Below are 13,783 nucleotides of genomic sequence, written 5' to 3'. Positions count from 1 at the left end.
GTTGATTAATAAAATCTTAAACAAATAAAATTGTTAAATTATTTTATAAATATGTATATATCCATATATTCAAAAACATACGTTGAATTATGAAAGAGTCAGTAAGACGCAAGCAAAATCTCGCTTTATTAAAGCATACTTACAATAAATATACTTTTTACAATACTATTTATTTACAAAGTATATTTTATAATAAAATGTATCTTTTTTTGATTAACTTGAATATATATGTATAGGTATTAATAAATGCTACACATTAAAAAGAGAAAAAGAAAAAGGGAGAATATATTGTGTGAATATATATATTTACATCAATTTTTTATTATGCACACTACATTGTAAATTTTTTATTATAATTTTATTGTTTTCTAAAACAATTTTTTTATTAGAATTCAAATAATTTGATATATTAAATTATTTTACTTCCTATATAATAAAACAATAATTTTTAGACGCTCTCTTATAAGTGAAAGACTAATGTATTATTCAAATAAGCTTAAAAAACTATGTTTATTTCTTCCCTATAAAATTCTTCTATAAAATTTTAAATTTAGCAATAAAAACTTTATCTTGTGTTTCAAGGCATAATGTCACATAAAATTTAATAGTCTTAATAAATGTTAGAATTTGCCAGATTAGATAATATTTAAATAATGTTGTGATATCTAGTTTACGACTTCTTGCTATATAAATTTAGACACTACAAAGATTAATATTAAAAATTCAAAAATTTTGTTTAGTTGTTTATATAAATTTGCAGCAATGAATATCATAATATACTTCCTTCTGTTAGTTGCCATTTTTATGGTTTCCAATGCCATAGCTAATCCATTAGCTGAAACGAATATTGATTCGCCTTCACGATCTAAGGTATAAACTTTCTGTTTATTGTATCATTTGACTTTTTTAATTTATTAATATTTATATATACTTAATTATCAATGATTTCATATAATTTCTCATTATAAGTAACTATTATGTTTCTTTACATATGTTATATAATATTATAAAAAACATATAATATATATTACATATGTTTCTATGAAAAATTATACATATAATAATTGTAATTATAAAGTAATTTATAGAATGTATAAAACTACTAATAAGTTTTTTATTTACTTTTAAATGAGAAAACTCTCAAAAATTCGTGAAAAATAATTTTATACGTGTCAGTAATGAAATATTATATATATTTACAATGTCTATTATACATTTTAATAAATATATAATTTCAATAAATGTATAATATCTATTATGCATTTCAATGTATGTAAACAAAGTAAAAAAATAAAATTTTATTTATTTTCTTGCAGAGGAGTATATTTACTTTTTTATTCTATTTACCTCTTGATCTGGTAGAAACATTACTTGGGACATTTCTTACATGTTCGACGAATATTTTTATTTTTTCATTCTGTTTCCTTCTTAATCCAATAGGGACATTAATGTGGATATTTCTTACAATTTCGAAAACTATTTGTAATTTTTTACTCTTTCTCTTTGTTCGTCCGTTAAAAAGAATATTTCATAAAATTTTGATAAGTATTCTTAATTATAGTATTATTTACGTAATTAATTATATTAAGAGTTCCAATTTGATTCCTGCTCCGCTAGCTGCATTACTTTCACTAGAAGGAGTATAATATTTGAAACTAAATGTACTCAAGATGACATAAAAAAAGTATGCTTAAGTATTTGTAACACAACAGTAATTTTCAATTATTGCGAGTCGAAATATTATCTCTGATATTATAAAAAATACGAAGTAATATTCTTAATGTCAAAATTATGTAGAATATAATATGCAATTATGTTTATATTTTGTAATTATATATTAAAATATATTTTGTATTAATAAATATGCTATAAAAAAATATGTTTTGTTGATATGATTGATATTAATCCCGTTATTGAGTTATCGCACAAAATTTAATGTAAAATATTTATTATTCAAATTATTATTTAAATGTTAGTAATATTAACATAAATCACAACTGCATCTTGTATAAATGTAAAATTATTAATGTCATGTACCTATATTGTAAAAAATAAAGTTTTAATGAGCCTTTAATTGTAATAATGCTTAATAAATATATAGTAGATTGTGCGAATAAATGCTATTATTAAATTGTTAAAATCTAATAAAATTTTATATCAAAAGGAGATAGAAACACACACTCCCACACATACAAATTTCTATATATTACTAAATTGCTAACTCCTTATTACAAGGCGTCTTAATTTTTTATGAAAAATACATAATCCTTTTTGTATGTATATGTACACGCATACAACTAAGCGTGCACATATGTGGAGCATTCTTCTCTATATATAATATAAAATGAGTTACTTTTAGTACACGCTTTTTTGAGCCATTTTATATAAGTAAAACTTAAAGAATTAGCAGTCTAATAATAAAAAGAAGTCTATGGATAGAACAAATAATTGTGTTAGCATTTTTCTTTTATCATCAAACAATCAATTATGGACAATCTGTGGAAATCACGGATAGTTCTTTTGCACAGATCGCAATTGAATAAAAGTAGTAAAACAATATAGGTACATACATAATAAAATTCGTAACTTAAAAAACATATGAATTTGCAACAAGTAGTTACATTTTTTTTTAAACAATTACGTATTTTCTTTATTCTAATTGATTTCTCTCCTTATTTTGTGCATAAAAGTATTGAGATCAGACAATTGAAATATGAATATTTTATGAATATTTTATTTCATAGTTAATAAAACCTCTTGATTTCTAGATATTTAGACTACATCAATTAAAATATAATATTCTGTTAATAAATAAATAAATATAAATAAAAAAATATATAATATATAAATATTATGCAATATATTCACAGCTAATATTTTGTCCTTTATGAGAGAACAAGATGCTCAAAATAACTTTTCCTAGTTTATACTTACCCTGCATCTTTACAAGAAGAAATCTTGTGCTACTTTAAACATTTTTGAGTCTGTATAAACATGAAAGATGATCATTTTTTAAGTACTTTTTTTATAACGTAAGGCAAAACATCAGCTATATTATTTCTTTGCGTAAAATATAGTAAAAATTAACTTTAATATCATAAAATTAAACTTAAAGTAACTAAACAAAAATTTATTTAATAGACGAATAAATTGTGGATCAATGTTTATTAAGACTTTTTGGCTTGTTTTAGGAGATACTAATTCATCTTAAAATATTTTCCTTTTTTTCAACACCCTGTATATTATATTGTGTGTATTATTTTCTTACTACCCGTTATGTTGTAAATATTTATTATAGTTTTATTGTTTTCTTTTCTAAGAAATAATTTTTTATCTAGAAGACTATAACATAATGTAATATGTAAAATTATTTTACTTTTTTCACATAAATAAAAAAGTGTTTTTCGTATCTCTTAAATGTGACTATGCAATACATAAAATAAATATAATAACAAAAAAAAACATTAAAACTATTCTGTTTATTTCTTTTGAGAAATTTTATCGTGCAACAATAAGTTTTATTTTATCGTGTAACAATAAGTTTTATTTTATCTTAAGTTTTAAAAAATAATGCTTAAATAAAAATACTATTAAAAATTTTATAAATTTTTAAATTAGATAATGTTTATAATGTTTAGATCACGATTTTTGCCGTATAAGTTGAGACATTTTAAGGATTATTTGTATTAGAATTCAAAATTTTTAGATCAGTCTTTCATAAATCTGCAATGATGAATACTCAAACATATCTGTTCTTGCTAGTTACTGTTTTTGCGATTGTTATGATCTTTGATGTTTCGGCTGCACCATCAGCTACAGCGAATCCTGCTCCGCTATCACGATCTAAGGTATAAAACTTGTATTTAATGTATATATATATATAAGGATCTGATAACATATGTAATTTTATATAATTATATAATTATAATAATCGAAATTTGGTGCAATATGATTATATAATTATATCTCTATATATTTATATTTGATCTGTTTATATATAAAGATAAATTTAGCCGAATATGAATATACAGAGTGTCCCAGAGTACTTGTGCCAACGCTCATAAGTAGGTAGGACACAGTAAACTGAGCAAAAAAGTCTTATATTATTTTGCGATTTTTGCAATAATTATTAAAATATTAATTAAAAACGCTTAGCAAACAATATTATACATATCTACAAGATGTCCGGTAATAATCGCCCCAACTCTCTAGGGCAGATAGAGCAGGTCAAACTGAACATAAAAGTCCTGTATCATTTTGCGATTTTTGCAATAATTATTAAAATATTAATTAAAAACGCTCAGCGTATAAGCGCGCGCCGCATATAGCGCTCAGCATACCCTGAGCGTTTTTAATTAATAGTTTAATAATTATTGCGCTAATCGCAAAATGATACAGGACTTTTATGTTCAGTTTGACCTGCTCTATCTGCCCTAGAGAGTTGGGGCGATTATTACCGGACATCTTGTAGATATGTATAATATTGTTTGCTAAGCGTTTTTAATTAATATTTCAATAATTATTGCAAAAATCGCAAAATAGTATAAGACTTTTTTGCACAGTTTACTGTGCCCAACCTGCTCACGAGCGTTGGCACAAGTGCTCTGGGACACCCTGTATAAGATAATATCACGTCACACTTCAGATTTAATTATATATGTATAGACAACTCATATTAGATATAGCTAGATCTTGCCAAACTTTGGATTTAATTATATATATAGTAATATTTAATTACATAAGAGAGAGAGAGAGAGAGAGAGAGAGAGAGAGAGAGTCCATTTTTTCTTAAATATAAAAATTAAATTTTATTTATTTTTGTTTGTATTTCAGAGGGAACTTAGTCTAAAACTTATTATAGATGTCATCCTTGGATATCTTAAACAATTTCATCTGCTACTTGAAGAAATTGTTTCTCAAATTCAGGCAGCTCTACCTCTCCTAGAGATATTTTCTCCTGGAATTGCTGCACAAATATCATCTATTTCAAATTTTTTAACCTCCCTTCCTAGTCTTTAAAACTAAAATGTACTTAAAAGTTATAACACAAAAAAGAAAGTATGCATAAAAAATAACAGCACAATATATTCTACAGAATTTTCAATTATTACAAGTATTCTGTAATAATATTATTTATAATATTGTGAAAAAGTGCACGAATATTTTTAATGTTGCGGTTATATAAAATGTGATATGTAATTATATTACTTTATTCACATATGTCAAAATGTATCTTGCGTAATAAAGGTCAGTATTATACAGTTTATAGTTGATATATGTTAATTTTTTGTTATCGTACAAAATTTAGTTTAAAAGCCTTACCAATCTCTTAATTGGTTTGTTTAAAATATTTTTATGATTTAAACCATTATTTAGATATTAGTAATATGACAAAAATTACAACTGCAATTCGTAGAAATAACAAAACTAGTTTCATCTGTATTGCATGCTGATTTTAACTTAACGTTCATTACAATGAGCATTATACTAAAACATAGTAGATTATGTATATATGTATACAATTAGCTATGTATCAAATTTTTAAAGTTTGTTCATTAAATTTGATGTAGATAGAATAGATAATTGTTAGTACTCATTTTGTGTCGTCAAATATTCAATTGTAAAATTTGGAGAAACGATCACAGATGTTTTTTTTTTGCCAATTGAGTAAAATCAACGAAGCACACGTCTACTTTTGCAAAGAACGGAAGATCTTGTGTATCCTTAATTTAATATAGTCACAATGCCGTTTCATGCGCATAATGTGATTTAGATGTGTCGGATCTCTTGCGAAGGCGTCTGTAAAATATTAGTGGAATGATTACTTCGATATAATGTACAGTCCTGCCTCACAATAAAAAAAAATCAACCTGGAAAAATGTAAGTAGGATTTATTGTAACCTGCTTACATATTCTATATTACACATTTCCACATTAGTAAATTTCAACATTTTAGACAATTAAATTTTGTTCTGAAATTGCAGATTTATCTAAAAAATTTCTTAAAAATCTATATCTTTAAATAGACAAAGAATTTGCATATATATATATTATATATATATATATATATGTATATATATATATATACATATATTTTTAATATTTTGTAAGTATTTTAAGTAATTATACAGATTATACAGATATAGGGAGGAGACTTCCGATTTCAATTTTCAAATATGTTATTAAGGTCATCACTGATGAGTAACGTTGTAAAGTTTTAATCGGCTCTTGTTGGTTCTTAAAAAATTATTAATAAAACAATATAATAAATAGTATAATTCTCTGTAACATCGTATATAAATGATATATTTTTGTATTATATTATTCGCTGAGAGTAAATTATTTGTGTTTTTTGACATTATATATGAATATGTGTCTATAAAAATATATGTGTACGATATGAAGTGAAACCAAACGGTATAAGGTATATTTTACTTTACATGAAAAATTGGAAAATTGTATAATGACTCACAAAAACCGCGTAAGTAACAATTTAAAATTAGAAATAAGTTTGGATTAGAATGTTTCAGGATGGGATTGCAGGACGAGGGACCTCGCCCCTTTCTCACTTACGCATTTTTTATGGGATTGTTAAATATATTATTATAATATGCTACTTGATTTTTCCAAAAGACAAATCATTACGTTCCATTTTTAAAACATCTCATTTTTGTTAAAAACTTTTTAAGAAACTGAGGGCCGATTAAAACCTTTACAAAATTACTCAAAGTGATGACCTTAATAACATATCTGGAAATGATTGAAGTTGAAAGTGACTCTCTATATCTGTATAATTACCATGAGAGATTATAGACACAATCTTTGTAATATGAAAAATTAATCTACGTGATTCATTTATGCGATGATCTAAACGATAATAATGTTATATTTGTTACACGAATATCATATCGATAGATAATGTATCAAAACATGTGTAACAGTAAAAAGAACAATCTTCAATTTATAAATGCATTATTTATTATTTAGTAAATTTAATTAGTTCATTTATTAAAATTAAGTTTGAAATAAAGCGGAAAATTGGAAACAAAATGAGCGAACATAACGCAAAGAAAAGTAGTTATGATAAACATTGTCACATGGTTAACTAAACTACAAAGAAGCTACAATATAAATTAATAAACAAACGATGTATAATAAACAAAATTATACATGTATATTATTACTAGATATATGACATAATTATTACATACCTTTTTTTCTTTTAATATTATTTATGTTAATTTTGCTTTTTTTATTTTTTGGCAAAAATATTTTAATGTATTTTATAAATAAAATATTTATATGTGTGCAAGAAATTATATATTTATATATGTATAAAAAAATATCCCTTCCCTAATCTTTATTTTAATAAATTTGAACTTTGATTTTAAATTTTAGAAAATCGTTAATATATTGTTACGTCCCTGGATTGCATCCTCTATAGCATGTTGATATGAAGAATGTTAATTAGCAGCCGATGTTTAATTATTTTTCGGCGCCATGACAGAAGGGGTCTAGCTGTCAAAACGCGCGGACGTATCTAAACCACTTAACTGTTTTTTAACGTTTGCATGAACGTTACATTATTGTATTTTCTTGTTGCATTGTATTGGTTTATATTATTAAAGATTATTTCTTCCTTACGCGAGTCGTTTCATTCTCGGCGCGAGTGAGTGAGAGTGCGTATCAGGAGCGTCTTTGCGTGATTACGCAAAGACTTATCGAAGGACGTAACAATATTGTTGCTATTTTTTTATTGTATAGCTACATTTGCATTCAAAATTTATATTATTTATGAGAGAATTTGTATATCAAATCACATATTACATACATATATATATATATATATATTCATATGTATAACAATTAAAATTCAAGATATAAAAACCTAGCTTGAATAATAAATTACTATATTACTAAACAAAACATAATCTTATGTATAATTTTTTGTTTTCTTCAACATATTATATTAACGTATATAAATATTAATCTATTGTAATGACAATTTTTTAATGAATATTGAAAGTTAACTAATTAACGCTCTTTAATTCTTAACCCAATAGAATTCATCAATATATAAATATAAATCTATCTTTAAAAAAATCTAAAGATGTTTCTAACTAGAGCACTTAAAATATCTTTGTTTCCTTTGATGACATGAAAAAAGTCAAAGGCAAAAATTATTCGATTCAAAAAGATTAAATATTCTATAATATTCTATAATGTAATAAGCAAAAATCTTTCGTTAATATCAACTTGTACAAGATTTTAAGATCATTGACATTTTTTAAAATAAGATGACATATTTTCGTTAATGTAACGATCTACAGGGTGAGTTAGACTCAGTTGTTTTTCTCAAAAATGGAACGACACAAGAAATTAGGAAAAAAATTTGTATTACTAATGGGCCTAAATCTAAAATAATTATTAATAATGGTTTCATTTCTGGAAACAAACTGGAAATAGAGATAATAAAATGTAACTAGGATCAGTTTTGAAATTTTAAATAGGAACATGAATTCAATGAGATATCATTGGATAGAACTTTGAAAAAAACTTTTATTAAAACTTAAAATTCAATCTCTCACAGGATCGAGAAAAACACATTTCTATCATATATTATTGTAGGCATTCATACATTCAAACTTTTTTTTCGAAACCTATAAAAAACAATTAAATTATATTTTGTTAAAAATTGTTTCTTTTTCAAAACTATTCATCAATACTGTAAAATACCTAATTATACGCGCACACGCACACACACAGATTAAGAATCTTTTAATATGTTCTATAAGACAAGTTTTTTATCTAGAATTTAGAAAATAATATAATATGGTCAATTTCTCTATCAAATAAAAAAGAAACAATGTTTCACATAATTTTTTAAAATGTGACTTCCGTAAAAAAAATGCATTATTTAAGTACAACACTAAAACATCATGTTTATTTTCTTTTAATCAATTTTATATTCAACAATAAACTCTACTTTATCTTGAGTTTTAAAAAAGTAATGGAAAGATAAAATTTAATAAAGTTTTAATAAATGTTAGAATTTTCCTGATTAGATAATATTTATGTTGTCCAGATCACGACTCTTTGGTATATAAACTGAATCACTATAAAAACATAGGATCAGAATTCAAAAATTTTGAATCAGTTTGCAGCGATGAATACTTTAACATATATATTTCTGTTAGTTACTAGTTTTGCAGTTGTCTCGATTTCCAATGTCATTGCTGCCCCATTAGCTAGCTCTGAAAGCTCTAAAGGTCCTGAACTACCATGGCCGCCCATGAAATTGGTATAAAACTTTTATTTAATATTACATTTTTTAATATTTATATATGTGCACATATTTATTTAATTATAAGGAATTTAATTAACATTTAATTATAAATCATGGATAACGTCTCATTATAAGTAACTATGTTTTTTGATATCTTTTTGTTAAAATTATAAATACTATAATTTTTTCTCTCTTTCTTTCACTCTCTTACTCTCTCCCTCTTTCTCTCTCTCTCTCTCTCTCTCTCTCTCTTTCTCTCTTTTTCCCTCTGTAATATGAAAAATTACTTTATATCCAATATGTCAGTAATAAAAAATGTTTTGCAATATTTTTTATATTATATAAGATTATTTAATATATTTATATAACAAAATATAATATATAATAATATTATATATATTAGTTTATTATTTTTAATATATATAATTAGAGTAAAAATTAAATTTTATTTATTTTCTTACATTTCAGCAACCTCTTCTTAAGTTATGTCTTGAAGTATCTGAATTGCTCGGGCCCTGGTTTCCCATGGACATGTTCTCATGAGGCTAAAATGAGTTAAAAAATGAACTGTTGCAAAAGAAGGTTATTTAAAAATTTATGACACAATATATTTGGCAGATTTAAGTTATTGTGAATATTCTATTGTAAATTATCTATAACATTATACAAAATTGCATATATTAATATGTTTGATGTAAATATGCAAAATATAATATAATATTTGATTGTTGTTATATTATCATATATTGAAGTATATCTTGTATTCATAAACACCAGTGCTATATACTGACGTTTATCTCACAAAAATTAAAAAATCTTAGTTTCATTTATATAATAACGGAGTTTTAAATATTAAACGTCAAATATATATATATATATATATATATAATTTGACGTTTATTTGGAATGTTTTCAACTAAAACATAACAGATTATATGTACATATCAGAATTGGGCACAATTAAATCATACTGATAATTAACAATTAATAATAAAAATTTTATCTGTTAATTGTAATTGATAATTAAATTAGTTAGTTATAAATATGTATTTGTTTTGCACAATTACAATTCATTAATTGTTAATTATTCTCACAATTAAAACTAAATATTTAATTATTTATGAATTTAAATTGTCAGTACAATGAATAATTGATTTTTATCGTAATGATGATTTAATGTGTTACTTATTTTAAAGACTAGATATTCTTATTGTTTGTACATCCTTGCGAGAATGTTTTTTTTTATAGAATAAGATGGCAAACAAGGAAAGGGGCACAAAGAGGTAAGTTCCAATAAAATTACACGTAATAATTCTGATTTGTAATTTTTTATTAATGTAATGTGATTATTAAATAATTAATAGAAATTTAACATTTAAATTGATTTATACACAAATTAAATAATACATAATTAACTTATTTATTAATAATTATTATATACACTTATATAATTAATAAAAGTAAAGAAAACAATTTTGATTAATATTTCTTATATTTGAGATTACTTTTTAAAATAACTCTTATCTCAAACATTTCGTCTGACAATTTGTGAATCTTTGAAAGATTAGTTTCATTTAAGTTTTCGATTGATAGTGTTATTCATAACAATATTATTATTATGCTTTGTTTGTAATTCACAGTAATTTAAACAAAGTTTAATTGCAACTAAAACAATTAGTTGCAATTAAATTTAATCGTAACTTGCAATTAAAAGGTTAGTTGCAATTAAATTTAATCGCAATTGAAATGCCACAATTAAATATTCAATTAATTGATTAATTGATTAAAAATTTAATTGATTGATGCCCAACACTGGTGCATATCCATATCTTTTTAAAATCTAGCAGTAAAATTTGATGTTACAGATAGATCGAACAGACAATCGTTAACATTCGTCTTCCATTATCAAACAATCAATTATAGATAATCTGTGAAAACAATCATCACAGATGATTTTTTTTGCATAGACTGTAATCGTAAAAGTAGCGAATCACGTGCAATTTCGTTTCATAGCTAATGAAAATTCGGATCTTATCTTAAACTTGATTGTCATATATCATTCCATGCACATATCATTCTTCCCAGACATATCAGATTTTGATATACGTTCTGCATAGATTTTCATTAAATACTAATAAAATGGCTACTTTGATATGACATACCGTAACAATAGATCAACTTGTGTAAGTTGAAGAGATTGCGACTTGACTACACATTTCACAAGTAAATTTCAGCATTAGTGTCAATAATTTTATTTCGCAACATTAGATTTATTTATAGAGTTTATTGAAATTCAAATCTATATATCTATATCTCTAAATAGACTATTGTATAAAAGGCTATTGTATGTACATATATTTTAAATAATTTGTAAATGTTTTATAATAATCGCACATTTTATCTTATATCATCTTATGATGCTATTTTAAACTTGTAATTATTATTATTCACAATTAATTATAGACACAACTGTTATAATTTGATTGAATTAATTTTGATAATTTGTTTATGGTACGATCAAAAATCATATTATATTTGTTTCCGAATATCGAATAGTAATAAAAATACGAGTAAAAGAGGAAAAAACAATTTTTGACTTTTTATGTATTATTTATTTTTAGTAAATTTGTTCGTTACATTGAAATTGAATTCAGGGAAGTAACGAAAAGTTGGAGATAGTGTTAGACAGTGAATATTAAAGTAAATAAATTTTTCAAAGTGCAAACTAGGTTCATAAATAAGAGATCACGGAGACAAGCAATCGCGATACACACGTGTCGCATATCGTTAACTATATTACATATACTTAAATAAGTTATCTTTTTCTTTGTTTTTATATTTAAGAAACATATTCCTAAAAGATTATATTTTTTAGAAATATATTCCTTTAAAAGATTTGATTGTGTTTATAAGTTTCATGATAAAGCAAGCGAGAATTGTCATCAATATAATTTTGCTAATATTATATAATCCTATTAGAAAATTATTTTTCACAAGACAAATCTAATCACTAACAATATTCATGATAAATATTTCATGTGCTTTCTACAATTCATAATTATGGCTGTTTCAAAATTTCGTAATCCTCTTTTCCTGAATAGTAAACAGCAAAAAACAAAAAGCCACAAAATTAATTTAATGTAAAATTTAATTAATAGTAATAATAATTAAAGATCATACTCATAAAATATAATTTTGTATCGAATTGATAAGTATGATTTTCATTCTCTTCTTATATTTATTTTTATGTAAATATAATAATTATTTTTAATATCTTTAGTAAAAAGAATAATTTCTTGTATTTCTCTTTAAAACATTTTATGATTTTCAATTATCACGAATTAATTTTTAATCAATTCCTATTTATTGTTAAACTAAAGAACATATAAAATAATATAGTAGAACATTTTATTATCAAAATTAGTTACAAAAACAGATTGAGAGATTATCATAACGTTATAGAAGTAATTTTTATCATTGCCTACAATTTGCTTGTAATTAGTGTATACTTTCACGATAAATATTCTATTATAATCATCTATAAGTGCCATAAACATCTTTACCTTTATCATTTATATCTGATTACAAATACTCTAACAAGTGGATTTTAATACGTATGAAATCACCCAGAGCGTATAAGTACCTTCAAAATTAGAAAACTTTTTCTTGTTTTCTGTAAAATTTAAAAAATCAGCATTTTAAATGATCTTTTTATAGATTTTAATGAAGAAAACGTTTATAATATTTTAACTTCTTTATTCTTGTGATGTGTTCCGTGACTATATTTTATGTATACACACGCACACATACATATTTTGTTATATATGTCTTATCTTGGAACGCATTGCGCTTCTCATTTTATTCTTTTACAGAAAGTTAACATCATTCATATCGATTAATTTTGATAACCTGCGCATTCAGCTCTATCATTAAAGTTTTAAAACGTTAATGGTATTTTTTTCGATGATGAAAACAATACACAATAACGCAATAATCCTATAGGCTAGTTTGAACGAAATTTTATTTTATATGTCATAAAATCCCGTCCCTGGTATACCATGCTATCATCGTTAAACCATAAATTATGGCGTATCCGTCGTGCATTAGTGATAAATGATAATTATATCTTTGTGATGATATTCTGGTCCTAAACCTACCTACACAGCCCACGTGCGTCGATCATAAATGATTTTAGCGACTCGCCCCATTGCTGCAATTATACATTTATAGTTCATTCAGTCTTATGCGACTATCGTTGCTGATATTAAAATTATTAACGATTATTAAAAATTAAGATTTGATATTATGATCATATATTATGATCATATATTGTGGAATTCTTTTTTTACTTTGTATATTATTGTCAGTTATTTTTACTTTCTATTTTTTACAAGATAAATTTTTATAAGTTGTTAGTATATTAATACTATCGATGCATTTATGCGACGTAAATAGAATATTATTGTTTACAATACTTTATAGGTGGAAATTTCTACA

At 23.9% G+C, this 13,783-nt stretch overlaps 2 long non-coding RNA genes across 3 annotated transcripts; both read left to right on the top strand.

The window, feature by feature from the left end:
• The first annotated feature begins 3,648 nt into the window (after positions 1 to 3,648).
• LOC140670541 (uncharacterized) lies at positions 3,649 to 5,264 on the top strand. Its single transcript, XR_012047577.1, has 2 exons — positions 3,649 to 3,848; positions 4,834 to 5,264. It is a non-coding gene; the product is annotated as an uncharacterized lncRNA (long non-coding RNA).
• Positions 5,265 to 9,064: 3,800 nt separating this feature from the next.
• LOC140670190 (uncharacterized) lies at positions 9,065 to 13,783 on the top strand. Of its 2 annotated transcripts, XR_012047480.1 has the most exons (3): positions 9,115 to 9,301; positions 9,755 to 10,569; positions 13,769 to 13,783. It is a non-coding gene; the product is annotated as an uncharacterized lncRNA (long non-coding RNA). The 2 variants fall into 2 exon arrangements; XR_012047481.1 differs by lacking the exon at positions 13,769 to 13,783 and having other exon boundaries at positions 9,065 to 9,301; positions 9,755 to 10,030.

Source organism: Anoplolepis gracilipes, chromosome 10 (genome assembly GCF_047496725.1).
Source record: "Anoplolepis gracilipes chromosome 10, ASM4749672v1, whole genome shotgun sequence".
Taxonomy (NCBI): Eukaryota; Metazoa; Arthropoda; class Insecta; order Hymenoptera; family Formicidae; genus Anoplolepis; species Anoplolepis gracilipes.
This window is presented reverse-complemented; position numbering and strand designations above follow the sequence as displayed.